The 17035-nt window shown below is 38.3% G+C and overlaps 1 protein-coding gene across 7 annotated transcripts in view; it reads right to left on the bottom strand.

The window, feature by feature from the left end:
• Positions 1–17035, bottom strand: part of LOC144379985 (uncharacterized) — a 200573-nt gene that overhangs the window by 132876 nt on the left and 50662 nt on the right. The window lies entirely within an intron of this gene.

Below are 17035 nucleotides of genomic sequence, written 5' to 3'. Positions count from 1 at the left end.
AACCCACCTTACACCAACAGAGCAACAACAATGCCCCAACCTACTCATAAAATCCAATTCAGGTGACTAACCAGGTCAGAATGTTACTGCTCACCAATATGTTTAATAAAGTTAATCCATCCTATGTGTAGAGCAACAAGAAACCAATGCCTCCATCCTACTCATAAAATCCAATTCAGGTGACTAACCAGATTGGAATGACTTCTCAGTGAGCTGAGGCCTCACAGAATTGGGGGTTCTGATGGGTCCTTTTTCTCTTCTGGGTGGGAGTCAGGCAAGGACTGAGCAGGACCTGAGTGAGCCCCTTCTAACCACTGTAGGGCATGGGGAAAGGGATACTTCTTACACTCGGCTGGGTACTGTGAAGCTGAAGGACATAAAATATTGAATGGGAGAAGGGTGAATGGAGGCATAAATTAGAAGACCAGGCTGAACCCAGGAGTCAAGCTGTGGAAGCCAAAACAGGAAGGCAGGAAGCCAAAGATTGTGAAGTAGTAAAATGAACCACAAGCAGCTGTAAGAAAGTCCAGCAATAAAGATGGAATTTGCCCATCCACCCCACCACCCTGGGAGACTTTTAAAGTATTTCTCTTGCCAACTTGGACAAGTATGTATGGAGGATTGTTGAAAATAGCATAGGAGAATAGGTGGGATCTAAAATGAGCCTTCCTTAAAGGAAAGAGGCCAAGCCAACGCCAGTTTAACCCTAGAAATTATTATGTTTGCATAAATGGGTCTATTTCCTTTAATCCCAGGGTCACCTGGTCTGGGTCTGGGGATAGTCCTTTTTTATTCATTCTGAAAACACTTACTGGGTAGAAGTGAAGTAATACAAATATGAATTACTCATACTTCTTGCCTTCAAAGACCTTATATTCTTGTTGGCTTGAGAGAAGTCTCTAAATATAATATGAGGCAAAAATGTACATCTCAAACTTTGAAGGGAATGTTGGAATCCAAAGGCAAGAAAGGAAAGGGACCTGCCCTTAAGGAATTATAATATGATAAAAGGAGAGAGTTATGAATGTAAAAGGGGGAAATTATGGGGGGGAAAAACCCCACATATGTTCTGTGAAAGCAATCTATACAAAGTCTAAGGGGCAGAAAGGAAAGGGGCCAATTCTTTCCGGATGGTGGAAGTAGGTGGTGAGACAGTCAGGAAATCCTTCAAAAGGAGGTAACATGTACGGACAGATAAATAGGGGAAAGCCAAGCTGACAGGCATAAGAAAAGCATTCAAGACAAAGGTAGTAAAGGCACAACATCATGAAGTATAGTTGCAATTTGAGGAAAACTTTTAGCTCTGTTAGGCTTGAGGGGAGGCATTGGGGACGGATGAGGGTGTAGGTAGGGCAGGAGAGGTAGATAAGAACTCAATTATGAAAATAATTGGCTCGGAAATGGGGAAAACCAACACACACCAATCCCACAGTCAACTTGGTTTTCCACTGGATCTCTGAGAAAAAAATTTTGTATTAAACACCTGTTTTATGCAAGGCCTTGATATACTATGGATGAGGCAGTAAAAACATGAATAAGGTAATACAGATCCTCACAGAATTTACATTCTTGTACAAAACACTAATATGGACACCAAAAACTGGAAAACAACTTAGAACCTAAATATAATTTAAGGAAAGTAAGAACAAGGTGCCCTAGGGTGTTGTTAAGGCAACAACAATTATTTTTCCAGCTTTATGGAGATATAATTGACATATAATATTGTGTACATTTGAGGTGTACAATGTGATTATTTGATATATGTACATATTGCAAAACGATTACTACAATAAGGTTAATTAACATATCTATCACCTCACTGTTACCTTTTGTTTATTGTGAGAACTATTAATATCTACTCTGTGAGCAACTTTCAAGTATACAATACAGTACTGCTTACTGTAGTCATCATGCTGTACATTAGATCCCCAGAATTTATTCATCTTATAACTGGAGTTTATTTCCTTTGATCATCGTCACCCATTTCCCCCACAACTGCCCCCGCCCCTGGCAACTAGTAGTCTGCTCTATTTCTATGAGTTATGCTTTTTAAGATTCCACATATAAGTGAGATCACATAGCATTTGTCTTTCTTTGTCTATTTCATTTAGCATAATACCCTTAGGGCTCATCCATATTATTGCAAATAGTAGAATTTCCTTCTTTTTTTATGGCAGAATAATATTTCAGTGTGTGTGTGTGTGTGCGTGTGTGTGTGTGTAGCACATTTTCTTTATCCATTCATCCATTGACACCTAGACTGTTTTCATGTCATGGCTACTGTAAATAATGCTGCAATGGACATGGGGGTTGAGATAGTTCTTCAAAATAGTGATTTCATTTTCTTCAGATGTATACCCAGAAATTGCTGCATCATATGGTCATTCTTCCCCCTTTTTTTTTCTTGAGGAACCTCCATACTGTTTTCCACAGTGGCTGCACCAATATACATTCTCATTAACAGTACACAAGGACTCCCTTTTCTCCACACCCTTGCCAGTATTTGTTATCTCTTATCTTTTTGATAATAGCCATTCAACAGGTGTGAGGTGATATGTCACTGTGGCTTTGATTTGCATTTCCCTGATGGTTAGTAATGTTGATCTCCTTTTCACCTACCTGTGGGCCATCTGTATATCTTCTTTGGAAAAATGTCTGTTCAGGTTCTCTGCTTATTTTTTAGTTGAATTGTTTGGGGTTTTTTTTGCCATTGAGTTATAGGAGTTGTTAGATATTTATTTACTCCTTATTGGATAGATAGTTTGCAAATATTTTCTCCCATTCCATAGGTTGCCTTTTCATTTTATTGATTGTCTCTTTTGCTGTGCAGAAACTTTTAAGTTTGATGTAGTCCCACTTGTTTATTTTTGCTTTTGTTGCCTTTGCTTTTGGTGTCATATCTAAAAAGTCATTGTTAAAACCAAGGTCAAGGAGCTTTTGCCCTTTAGGAGTTTTAGGGTTTCTGGTCTTACATTTAATTCATTTCAAGTTAATTTTTGTGGATGGTACAAGATCGGGATCCAGTTTTATTCTTTTGCGTGTGACTATTCGATTTTCCTAACTCCATTTATCGAAGAGACTATCTTTTCCCCTGTGAGTATTCTTGGCTCCCATGTGAAATATTAGTTGACTAGATAATTCTTCTTATGTTTTCTTTTTTTTAATTTAAGTAGGCTCCACGCCCAGCATGTAACCCAATGTGGGGCCTGAACTCACAACCCTGAGATCAAGACCTGAGCTGAGATCAAGAGTCAGATGTTTGGGTGCCTGGGTGGCTCAGTTGGTTAAGCGACTGCCTTCGGCTCAGGTCATGATCCTGGAGTCCCTGGATCGAGTCCCGCATCGGGCTCCCTGCTCGGCAGGGAGTCTGCTTCTCCCTCTGACCCTCCCCCCTCTCATGTACTCGCTCTCTCTCATTCTCTCTCTCTCAAATAAATAAATAAAATCTTTAAAAAAAAAAAAAAAAAAAAGAGTCAGATGTTTCACTGACTGAGCCACCAGGTCCCCCGTAGATCATTAATTCTTACTGTTAAGACATGAGGAAGACTTCATGAAGAATGTGACATTTAAAGCTGGTCTTTGAAGCATGGGGAAGATGGGATGGTGAAAAAAAGAAGTCTAGGGAGAGGGAAGAAGAGTAGGAGAGACACAGAAACATCTGAGTGTTTGGCATGATGAGGAATGGAAAGTGCTCCAATGTAGCTCTGGGGCAGATTGCATACAGGGAAATAAGTGGGAGATACGACCAGAGAAGGAAGTTGTGGCAATGTTTGCTGACATACACGTAAGTTGAGAGTTTATTCTGTGATAATGGAAAGGATCAGACCCAGCTGACTTAACCCCACTCAGATAGAGGTGGAGACATCGGAACAGAGAAAGAGGCAGACACTGCCCAAATGAGCTGACAAATGGAACAAGAAAAGCCCCAGACAGGGCCCATGGCTCATAGATCCAGGATAAGAACAAAGCAGGGTTGATTTAGGCACAGTCACTTGGTCTATTAGCAAAATATGCTCCCACAGAGTGTCCTCTGACTCATCAGAACAGTCATTCCTTCTCCAGTGGGGAAGAGCTAGGGAAGAGGGTTCTTACATGATTAAATGCAACCCCCTTTCTTTGAACTGACGCAGAGTAGAGAGAAGATGCTCAAATTTCCCCCTCCTTCTTCAGAACTAACTGAGGTATAAAAAAACGCATCCAAGAAGGAAGGACTAATTAGAAGAGATGGGTCCAGGAGATGTTTAAATGTAGAGTTTATAGGATTTGACAACAACTGGTTGTGGAGGAAAAAACGCAGGAAATAAGTTAAGGTACTATCCTGGATAGCAAGGGACGGATATGCCTATAAATAAGGGGGAGAAACAGGTGGATAACTCTGAAGGAGAAGAGATGAGCTTCCAGTGGGATTTCCTCTGAGATGTAAAGAAGGTAATTAAAAATGAGTCAATCATGACAATAAAGTGAATTTAAGAAGTTGCATTAGGAATGTTTTTATGCAAGCAAAAGAAACTCAACTTGAATTAGAATATATGGCTATTTATAGGCTCACGTAACTGGGAATTTCAAGGAAGGAAACAGTGAAGTTTCAGTCATAGCTGCTCCAGGGTTCAAACGTATCATCAGGGGTGCCTGGCTGGCTCAGTCAGAAGAGCACACAATTCTTGATCTTGGGATGGTGAGTTTGAGCCCCAAGCTGGGTGTAGAGATTATTTAAATGAATAAACTTTAAAAAAAAGTATTAAATAAAACACGTATCATTAAGAATGGTAAAGTGGGGCGCGTGGGTGGCTCAGCCATTAAACGGCTGCCTTCGGCTCAGGTCATGGTCCCAGGGTCCTGGGATCGAGCCCCACATCGGGCTCCCTGATCCACAGGGAGCCCGCTTCTCCCTCTCCCCCCCCGCCCCCCTCCGCTTGTATTCCCTCTCTCGCTCTCTCTCTCTGTCAAATAAATAAAATAAAATAAAATAAAATAAAATAAAGAATGATAAAGTAAGTCACAAAGGCTCTGTACATTCAGTTATATAAGTTCATTCTTCAGTGCAGTCATCTCAAACTTCAAATCACCTTTTAAATCTTTTCAAATCTATAAGGTGATGCAAAGCAGAAGTCAAGATCTGCTACGAAAATAAAGTACAGCATATATATTGAGCCAAGAATGTTTTGTCACCAGTCATAGAACTAGAAGCAGGAAGGGGCCTTAGTTCAACTTGCTTATGATTTTAGACAAGGAACCACATAATTTGACAAAGGCCAGACCGTCATGAAGTGGCAGAGCTAGTACTGAAATTCACACCTCCTGTCTCCTAGCCCTGATCATGTTTCATCATATCATCCTACATCAGCCATATACTTCTTCTAGGAGAAAATCATCTAACCAGAAGACCATTCTATTATGGTCCTATATTTGTTAAAGTATCCACTGAGCGGAGGTTGGGTGTGTTTCAGCTAGGGTTAATCCTGGTCGCCTCTGATCACTGCTAGGAACATTTGGGAAAAAAAAAATCAATCCAGATTCATTTAGCCAATTAAATCAAACCTGTGCTTGATTTTGTTTTTGTTTTCTATTTCATGGAATTTCTTTCATTCATCCCGGGCTCCCAAAACTCAACCCATTTTTGCAAATGATCCCATAGGTCAGGGACCACTAGGTTTGAACATCAATAGATGGAGAAACTGTCCCTGCCATTGAAAATCAAGAGCCCCTGTCGAAAGAACTAAATGTCTAAAGAGGAAACTGTCACAGTGGTAAAAAGAAAGCAGGGAGAAATCCCACTAGGGGATGCAGATCAAATAAAACAGAAGAGTATTTTATTCAGGCCTATTAAAATAGACAATTAAAAACAATACAGTTGTCCCTGCAGGGAAACAACTGAGAAGCTCCTCACTTACATATGCAGAGCACAGTGCACTTCTATGGCACCTTTCAGACAGGCTCCTGCAGCTCGCCACCAGCATCACTAAGTAGATCAGCCTAAGTCAAAGTCAAGCTTGGACTACAGCTTCCATGCCGTGTGATGCCTAGAAAAGTCCAAATCTGGTGAGAGGGTTTCACATTTAAGAAACGAAGTGGCCAAACTATTCATTTTTGCAGTCGTAATAGGATTGAGAGAATTCCTAGGAGAGTCATTTAACAACCGTTACTTTAAAAAGTGAAGTAAGGCTCATGGCATCAAAAGATAACACCAGCTGAATGACGACCCCTGAGCTTTCAGTTAGTGTTTGGAATGGTCACACATGGTTCACTACCACTGCGCAAGGCATTCATGCAGCAATGCATTCGTACAGCTAATGTTTCTCGGGTATCAGTGATAAGCCAGACACTATCCTAGGTTTGGGATACAGTAAAGCATAATACATAAAGAAACTGGGACCTTTACTGAGCATGGTCTAGTGGAACACGGCCAGGCTACCCTTTTCTCCTGTTTTGCTGCTTCTTCTCTTTCCAGGACCACCCTTTAACTTGAGCAAGTTACTCCACATATCATGAAGGCTTGAGGACTGGGCCACTGTCAGCTACAGAGAGCAACTCTATTTCAGAACAGGAGAGGATTTGTGCTGGGTCCTGTGCTGGGTCCCATATATCCCAAAGACACACACACTAACAAATATATTTTAAAAACCCAGGATGTTTTTGTCACTGGAGATCTGGCTCTCAGTACTGACTCTGCTTAACCTGAAACTAGAATATCTGCTGCCTCTTCACTGGGGATTAACACCACTCAGGCCCAGAGATAGGCCTCTCCACGTCTCTTCCCTGTATCTTTCTGAAACAAAGGGTGACTGTCTCCATATACCATGAAGGCTTGAGGACTGGGCCTCTGTCAGCTACAGAGAGCAACTCTGTTTCAGAACAGGAGAGGATTTGAGAGGTGAAAATGCTTATGAGAAAAGCAAAGTAATTGAGTTGTCAAACCCTTCTGAGATAGCATTAATTCAGTAGATTGTTGCATAAAGAAGCATCCTTTCCCATTAGTACCAAGCATCTAAACACTGGTTTCCCTTCCAATTAAATTTCCGGGTACCAGAGAGTTCTGGAGATAACCACAAATGTGGCACACAGTATTTGCATATGGCAGTTAAATAAAGTTTCATAAAATTAAATAATTTCAATTGCTCTTGTGTATAGGAATAGGCCTAGACATCACATGTGTGAAGTGTAGTAAGTGACTACCTTGTCATTGAGCTGGACATTGAAGGCTAGAAAAGTTAAAATTGAGAATAGTTTTATTTTGATAAAAAGGCTACTGAGATTTAAATAAATTTTAATTTTATCTGTAAAATGCATTTGAAATAAAAATGTTAACTTAAAATTTTAAAATTCAATTTATAATTTGAAATTAAACATTTGGACATATGATATGTGGGCCTTCACCTGTACTCTTGCCTCAGGCTCTGCAAATAACAGGGGTGAGCTTATTTCTTCCCCCTACTCCCATGAATACATACCAATGAAATAACTGCTGAGTAAATCGTGTTTCAAAAGTGTCAAAATGAGAATATTAAATGTGAGCAATGGCTGAAATAGAGGAAATGTGGATAGCAAAAATACATCTGTTGAAATAATTAAAAGAGAGCTATTCTCAGTGCACTCCGATAGGCTCACTTTAATTTTGACCTCCATGATATAGTTTAGATCATGACCTTTACCTTCCAAACCCTTATCTTAAAGTCTACTCTTTTCTTGATCTGTAAGCAGCCTGTGGAAGTTTCCTACTTCTCTTTAGCCCAAACAGTGCTTTGTTCATTTTAAGATTGTAATAAATAAAAGGTTAATGAATAAGTGAATATAAAACATTGTTCTAGCAATATATTACATGGGGACCAGACACAGACCTTGCTATCACCAGATTCTAAATAGATATATCTTCAAAAACCTTATCTAAAAATTCAAACCCAATTTCATGGCTACAGAAAATTTTCCATTGTCACACAGATGTACTGTAACAAACCGGAGAGTGCAATTCACTAAAGACCATGTTAGTAAGAAAATCACAACAGCTGGTATTATTGAGAACATTAAGAATGCTTATTGGAGAAATAATACCCACATTAACTTTGAAGAGCATGAAACTGAATCTCACTAGGGCAGTTCCATTCCTTCTACTTATCTCTATCTAGGAATGAATGAATCAGAAAATTCTGCAAATGATTTATGATTTCCCTTATATCTGGAAAGGGAATACAAATGAATAAAAGAAGGAGCCCAAGAGGCTATGTGGGTAAGTGTGCACATGGCAGATGAAATGCAATTAAGAGAACAAACACCATTATACAGATGAAGCCTCGACCTTATACACATTTCTGAAGGAGACCAGATATGGCTTATTGTCTGTTAAATGATTACTTTCTGTAATTCAAGAATTAGCACCTAGGTGGTACGTTAAACAAACGTCAAGGGTGTGTGTCTAGCTTATGTGATACCTTTTTTTTTGAGAACTACTCCATCTATCCCTACTCACAGTCTACTCTGGACTACCATCACAGATGACTGGACCAGGATGAACACTTGATCCAAACGAGGCCAATCTAATTATTTTCACAGAGATCTGGGAATAGGAGTGAGATAGTGCAAATTCAGGAGCTTTAGGATGAGCCTTTTCTATCATATACCCTGAGATCCAGAGATAGCTGTCCTGGATATGGGCAGAGACAAGTGTAGAGCTAGGAAGTGTAGAGTAGTCATGCCTGCATGAATGCCTGGTGGCTCTCCAGGTTCTGTGTTTAGTCCCTGGGCAAGCCAGCTGTCTTTGGGTGCTTTCAGATACTCCCACATCCTTCTAATAAATTCCCTTTACTACTTAAGCAGTTAGTCTCTCTTACTCCAACCAAAACAACTTAGCTAAGAAAAGGGAAGTCTACACACTCTAAGCACATCTGTCATGGTGCTTAGAACCTTCATTGTGATATAAAGGTTCAGGCCCACTTCTCCAATGAACTCCTCAGTGAATGTGAGAGAGAAGCTATAGACTTAAGAAATAATTATGTTTGAAAATAAACATGAAATCATTGTATCTTTAGTACCTAAAATTGAAGAACTCTAAGGTTTAGAGAAGAAAACTGTATATGTTCAATAAATTCAGTCAAACCTAGGAGACTTTAAAATACACACACACACACACACACACACACACACACACACACACGGAAATGGGATGGAAGAGGTGAGGAACCAGTCACGAGAAAAGAAATAAAGCCAGAATTTAACCTTTTCTGCTACTTGGACTGGCAATGTTTTGTGTATAATTCATGCAGGATCTTGCTCGAAGTTGGATGTGAATTGATTCACAAGAGAGTTGGAGATAATGTCACTGTGAATATTAAATCAACTGCCAAGAGGTGGGAAGGTGGTGACACTAAAGATAAGATCAGATAAAAACCCAGTGAACTCTTAAAGAAACAAGTGAGCCCAGCTGGGCCATAAACAACCACCAAAGTAAAAGGCAATAAAAAAGAAGGAAAACAAGATACTCAAATGTAATAAAGCAAGACTTATAATGACTGGTGCCTAGAATGCCATTTAAGTAATATAAGCTTCTGCAACCACAGTGATTAAAGAATATATTTAACTGGTTGTCTAAACTTTCAGTGGGATCACCCTGAATGGAGTATGTCTTACATTATTATGAGTTGTCTTTCCTAGTACTTTAAGAAACAAGGACCAGAGAAGGAAAACACTGACCTGGATCTGGCAGGTTTAAAATGGACCTTGGATTTAAGTGGACAGTGGGTGATGAGCTTCAAGACCTTTCATGAAGAGCCTCCCTCAGTCAAGAGAGTGCATTAAGAGAAGAAGGAGCTCTAAGGTTAATGGGCAAGACACATAACTCAGATTTGCTACATTCCACAATTAAAAGTCCACATTTTATGTTTATTTCAAGTGTCTTGCTTGGTCAAAAAATTCTTAGTATATAATCAAGATTAAATTTAAATAAGCATTAAATCATCACATTGCATACCTTAAACCTTCACAACATTACATGTCAATTACATTTCAATAAAGCTGGAAAAAAATGAATGACTAGAAGTAGGGGCATTAATTCATCCATGTGGGAAATGAATCCTGAATACTCATGAAGAATTGTGATGGAAAGATGAAATTTCTTATATATGACAAGCACGATACAAGAATCTGCCAAGTATTTTTAATTAATTATTTTTAATTTAGTTTTAATTAAAAATCTATTTGAGATACAGAGAGAGGAGAGGAGGGGCAAAGGGAGAGGGTACTGGGGCGGGGGGTGGGGGGTAGGGGGTGGGTGGAATGAGAATCCCAAGCAGGCTCCACACCCAACTCAGAACCTGACTGGGGGCTCGATCCCATGACCTGAGATCATGACCCAAAATGAAATCAAGAGTCAGGTGCTCAACTGACTGAGCCACCCAGGTGTCCCAATATTCATAATTTTTAAAGCCATAAATCCTTTATCACAATTTATTAGCAAAAATAGCACAACAAACTGAGTTAGCTTGTTACCAGATTCACATTTAGTATATCATGTAAATGTTGCTCGCACTTTAGCTCTGCTGCAGGGGTAAAAATATTCTCTACAGTATAAAATGTATTAGGCAGATATAAGTGTTTATTACTCATTTAACTCTAAAATAAGCTGGATCTAGGGGTGTCTGCCTGGCTCAGTTGGTAAAGCATGAGACTCTTGATCTCATGGTTGTGAGTTCAAGCCCCACAATAGGCACAGAGATTACTTTAAAAAAATTAATAAATTAATAAAATAAAATAAAATAAGCTGGATCTAGAGAATGTAAAGTTCATTATGATTGAAATTGGCCCAAAATCAACATAGGAAACCCACAAAACTTTTATTATTATAAACAAGAGATACAATCTTTTTAAACAAGTATTGAAAACAATTATTTGATTGATATACTAGTGTATGTTGTTTTTCAGGGTTGAGAAGAACCAGTTATCAATAAAATTCAATTCAGTTCTACTATGAGCAAAACAATGTGCCAGATTATGTATGTACTGCTAGTGGAAGTATGATTGGCACTCCCTGCCCAGGAAAGCAATTTAGTTAAACAAAAAGTTTTGTATATGTTTATATCTTTGACACAGTAATTCCACTTCCAGATCTCTTATCTAAAGAAATAATCAGATGACTTCATGGGTAGCTATTTAAAGAAGAAGTAATACCAATTCTTTATGAGCTCTTCCAAAAATTAGAAGAGGAGGGAATACTTTCCAACTCACTTGATGGGGCCAGTATTATCCTGATACCAAAACCAGACAAAAGACAAAGACCAACATCTCTTATAAATATTGATACAAAAATCTTCAACAAAATACTAACAAACCAAATCCAATAACATATAAAAAGAATTATACACCATGACCAAATGGGATTTATTGCAGGAATACAATGTTGGTTTAACATTCAAAAATCAATGAATGTAACACAACCATTATCAATAGACTAAAAAACAAACTTACATGATCATCTCATGAAACACAGAAAAAGTACTTGATAAATTCCAACATTCTTTCATGATAAAAAACACTCAATAATTAGGAAAAGAAGGGAACTTACTCAAGATGATAAAGGGCATCTATAAAAAATCTACAACTTACATCATACTTAATGTTGAAAGACCAGATACTTTCCTCTTAACATTGGGAATAAGACAAGGATATTCACTTTTGCCAGTTTTAGTCAACATTGTACTGGAGGTTCTAGCCAGGACAATTGTGCAAGAAAATGAAATAAAACATACACAGATTGGAAAGGAAAAAGTAAAACTATATTCACAGATGGCATGATTTTATATATAGAAAATCTTAAAGAAACCACTAAAAAAAACTGTTAGAACTAATAAAAGGGTTCAGGAACGTTGCAGGATATAAGATCAAATGCATCAAATCAATTAGCATCAAAACAAATAAAATACTTAGGAATAAATTTAACCAAAGAATTGTAAAACTTACATTCCCCAAATCATAAAACATTGTTGGAAGAAATGAAAGATGACCTAATAAACATAAATCAGTCCATGTTCATGGATTGGAAGACTTAATATTGTTAAGTTGGCAATATTCCCCCAAATTGATCTACAGATTCAACACAATACCTACCAGAATAACAGCTGACTTCTTTGTATAAATTGACAAGCTAATCTTGAAATTCACATGGAAAGGCAAGTGATATAGAATAGCCAAAACTTTAAAAAGAAGAACAAAGTTGAAGGATTCATACTTCCCAATTTTAGAACTTACTACAAAGCAATTAATCAAGATACAGCAGTACTGACATAAGGATAAACATGTAGATCAATGGAATAGAATGAAGATTCCAGAAATAAGTCCATGTATCTATCAATGGTCAATTGATTTTAGAAAGGATGCCAAGATGACTCAATAGGGCAAGAAGAGCCTTTTCAACAAATGGTACTGAACAACTGGATATCCACTTGTAGAAGAATGAGTTACCTCACATCATATATAAAACTTAACTCAAAATACATCAAAGACCTAACATAAGACTCCAAACTCTTAGAAGTTCTTTAAAAAATACTATCAAGAGAGTGAAAAGACAACCTATAGAATGGGAAAAAATATTTGCAAAGCACATACATAATAAGGAACTTGCATCTAGAATAAAAAACTTTTACAACTCAATGATAAAAAGACAACCCAGTTTAGAAATAGGCAAAGCATCTAAATCGACATTTCTCCAAAGGAGATATACAAATGGACAAGACATAATCAGAAAAGTGAATAATCTGATATATAAGTGTGCTCACTACAGCAATATTTACTTAATAGCCAAAAGAAAAGGCAACCTACATACCCCAAAATAGGGGAATAATGACATAAATTATAGTACATCAAAACATTGAAATATGATATAGCCATTAAAAAGGTTTATGAAATGGCAGCATAGGGGAATCACCGGAAGTATGAGAGCAGTGGAGACACATGGCTTGTGTTTCAATCCCAGTTGTACCACTTAGCAGATTCGTACTCTTGAACTTCCCTTTTCTTCATCTGCAGTTTTTTGCTAGGATTAAGGCAGTTATCTTTGTGAAGTGCTTAGCACATCGCATAGCGCATAATGAGCCCTAAATACCTGTTTGGAAAAAAAGGATTCCGGTGTGCTTTTATTAGCATGTTGACATCCTTCAAATAATCAAGTAAAGAAGGAGGATATGAAAGTACACATAAGATATTCAACAAACTTTGAATGAATGGCTAGATAAATGGGTGGGTGAATGAATGCACAGGATAGATAAATGGATGAATACAGAAATATGTAATGACATATTATAGTAGTCCATGTCATTCCTTTAGCAGGGCAGGTAATTCTGATTTGTTACTATTTCATAGTTCATATGTCTATTTTTTTAAGGATACTTTTTTTTTAAGATTTTGTTTATTTGAGAGAGAGAGATAGAGAGAGAGAGCATGAGTGGGGGTGGGGTAGGGAGAGGGACAAGCAAGCTCGCCGCTGAGCAGGGAGCCCGATGCAGGGCTTGACCCCAGGACCCTGGGATCATGACCTGAGCCAAAGGCAGATGCTTTACCGACTGAGCCACCCAGGTGCCCCTTGAGGATACTTCTTAACTTTACATGTTCTTTTGTGTGTGTCGTGCCCAGTTTTCCTATGAGTGTCTACCAAGAAGAGGTGACATTAACCAGAAACATTCATGGATTGCAGAGAAAACAGGCCGTTTTATTTCTACTCAGACATTAGCGCTACATTCCCTGCTAGAGGCAGCCTGTGGTTTGTATGTGCTACAAGTACATATTGAACTTACTAATTTTTTTAAAATCCCCCCTTGTTGGCAATTAGCAGTCAAATTCTTAATTAGCTGAAATCCACCTGGCTATTTTGCACCTAATAAATCAATTAATTCAATTCACATGGAGGGGACTGCACCTAGTGCCCTATTTTAGTCATTACTGACCATCATTGTGTGTGGCTCCTGTATGTACACTGAAAACACGACATCCAAGCGGAATTTGTATTCTCCAACTGTTCTGCAGTCTGTCAGATAAGTGGAGAGTGTGGTTAGTGTTTTTAATGTAGAACGGGATTTAGCAACAGGCCTCAGAAGACCAAAACAGGAATTAGGAGTCTAGTGTACGTTTTAAACAGGTTCCCTGTTTAGGTTACAGCCTTCCAGATATGCCTGATGATGTGCAGTGTCATTCATTTCAGACTCAAATTATATTTTTCCAGTAGAAAAATGATATTATATTCTCTGTTGTTGAAATAAAGGTTGTTGAAGAGTGGGATAGAAATTCCAGGACATGTCAAGAATGAATTCCACCTGATTATACTTTAGCCCCAAGTCTCCTGGTGGGTACACAGCTTGGGGAAAGAGGGCAAGTTTAAGTCCTCATTTTATTTTATTTATTTAAAGATTTTATTCATTTGACAGAGAGAGACACAGCGAGAGAGGGAACACAAGCAGAGGGAGTGGGAGAGGGAGAAGCAGGCCTCCCGCCGAGCAGGGAGCCCGACGTGGGGCTCGACCCCAGGACCCTGGGATCATGACCTGAGCCGAAGGCAGACGCCCAACGACTGAGCCACCCAGGCGCCCCTTAAGTCCTCATTTTAAAAGCCAACTTGAAGGACTTTCAAGTAGAGACAAGTTGCTTTCCTCCATTTAATACTATGTTTGTTTCCTGAAAGAGAAACTTCTTCGGGGCAATGGCAGTGAAGTAGCTGTGTGTGGAGAATTTTAATGATCAATATAAAATCTTTAAAAAAAATAGGTTGAGTTTTTATGCAAACACTACTGCATATCAATCTCTTAATTATTCCAGATATCTGACCTACTGACATTAATGCTTTGAAAATAAAATCCCAGTGTCGGGGCACCTTGTGTGGCTCCGTCTGACTCTTGATTTCGGCTGGGGTCGTGATCTCAGGGTCCTGAGATTGAGCCCTGCGTCGGGCTACGTGCCGGGCATAGAGCCTGCTTAGAATTCTCTCTCCCTCTCCCTCTGCCCTTCACCCCTCCCTGCTCTCTCTCTAAAATAAATAAACGAATAAACAAATAAATAAACCCAGTGTAATCAATCTATTGAAATGTTTAGATACAGATTGAAACATACTGCTGCAGCTTAATAGTGTGTGTTTCATTCACAAGTCTGAAAATAGGGTTGCTGATTGACAAAATATTTCATTAACCTATTCTGATTCAGGCATGCCAATAAAGCATATGGGAACATCAGAATCAGGTCTGGGGAGGTAGGGGAGTGGGGGAGTGAGGGAAAGTCTAGTGAACCAACACCACTTCAGCGCTAATTCTTATGGTGTGCAAATTCGAGTGCCCCAAGAAGTAAAAGGAAATCTCAGCTTAATCTTTTTTTCTTTGTTAAAGCTTTATTGAGATATAATTCACATATAAAATTTAGCCTTTTCAGTATACAATTCAGTAGGTTTTAGTATATTCATAGAATTGTGTAAATATCACCAATATCTAATTCTGGGACATTTTCATCACCCTAAAAAGAAACCTCCTATCAATTAACAGTCACACCCCATTTCCCCCTCCTACCATTAAGGGCTGGTGGGGGGGTGATACGAGGTGTGACTGGACAGTTCATATAAATGGGATCATACAATATGTTGCCTTTCATGACTGGCTTCTTTCACTTAGTGTTGTTTTCAAGGCTCATTCACGTTGCAACATGTCAGTACTTCATTCCTTTCTACTGCTGAATAATATCTCATTTCATGGATTTACAACATTTTGTTTATCCATTCTTTAGCTGGTGCACATTTGGGTTGTTTCTATTTTTGAGCTATTATGAATAATGCTGCCATGAATATTCGTGTACAAGTTTTTATGTAGGCTTAGTTTTCAATTCTCTTGGATATATACCTAGGAGTACAATGGCTGTGTCTTATGGTAAATCTATGTTAACATTTTGAGGAAGTGCTAAAATGTTTTCTAAAGTGGCTGCCCTATTTTAGAAACCTACCAGCAATTTAATTATTGTTGCAATTTCTCCATATCCTCCCCAACATCTGTTATTATCTTTGGATTATACCCACCCTATTGGTGTGAAATAGTATCTCACTGTGTTTTGATTTGCATTTCTCTAATGACAAAGGATGCTGAGGACAATTTCATGTTTATCGGCCATTTGTATATCTTCTTTGAAGAAATGTTTATTCTTTTCTTTTGCCCATTTTTTGACTGGGTTGTTTCTGTTTTAATTGTTGAGCTGTAAGAGTTCTTCATATATTCTGGATATAAGTCCTTTATCAGATATGTGATTTATAAACATTTTCTCCCCTTTTGTGATTTGTCTTTTCACGTTTTTGATGGTGTCCTTTGAAGCACAAAAGATTTCATTTTGATGAAGTCAAATTTTTTTTCTTGTCATCTGTAATTTTGGTGTCATATCTAAAAAACCATTGCCTAAATCTAAGATCACAAGGGTTTATGTCTATGTTTTCTTTTAATAGTTTTATAGTTTGAGCTCTTCCATTTATGTCTTTGACCCACTTTGAACCAATCTGTGTAAACATGAGGTAAGGGTTCAACTTCATTCTCTTGTATATGGATATCCTGCTGTCCCAATACCATTTGTTGAGAAGACTGTTCTTTCCCCCATTGAATTGTCTTGGCACCCTCATCAAAAATCAATTCCATAAATGTAAGTTTTTTTCTAGACTCTCAATTCTATTTCATTGATCTATATGTTTATCCTTATGCCAATACCACACTGTCTTGATTATTACAGCTTTGCAGCAAATTTCGAAACTGAGAAGTATGAGTCCTCCAACTTTATTAGTTGCTTTTAAAATTGTTTTGGCTACTCTGGGTCCCTTGCAATTCCATATAAATTTTAGAATCAGCTTGTCAATTTCTACCAAAAAGTCTTAGTTTAATCTTAATTTATACCAACACTCAACAGTTTCTGATCCAGGGGACAGGACGTAAGTGATGAAGTCATCATTGAAGTCAGTTGCAGCCTCATGTTCTAGGTGGTCAGTTCTGGGTAGAGCGTGACCTCAGCAGCATTTACAAGAACAAAAGCAGGCTTCAGTACCTGAAGG

The sequence above is a fragment of the Halichoerus grypus genome, chromosome 14 (genome assembly GCF_964656455.1).
Source record: "Halichoerus grypus chromosome 14, mHalGry1.hap1.1, whole genome shotgun sequence".
Lineage (NCBI taxonomy): Eukaryota > Metazoa > Chordata > Mammalia > Carnivora > Phocidae > Halichoerus > Halichoerus grypus.
The sequence above is the reverse complement of the archived record's forward strand: the minus strand, read 5'-3'. Positions and strand labels throughout refer to the sequence as shown.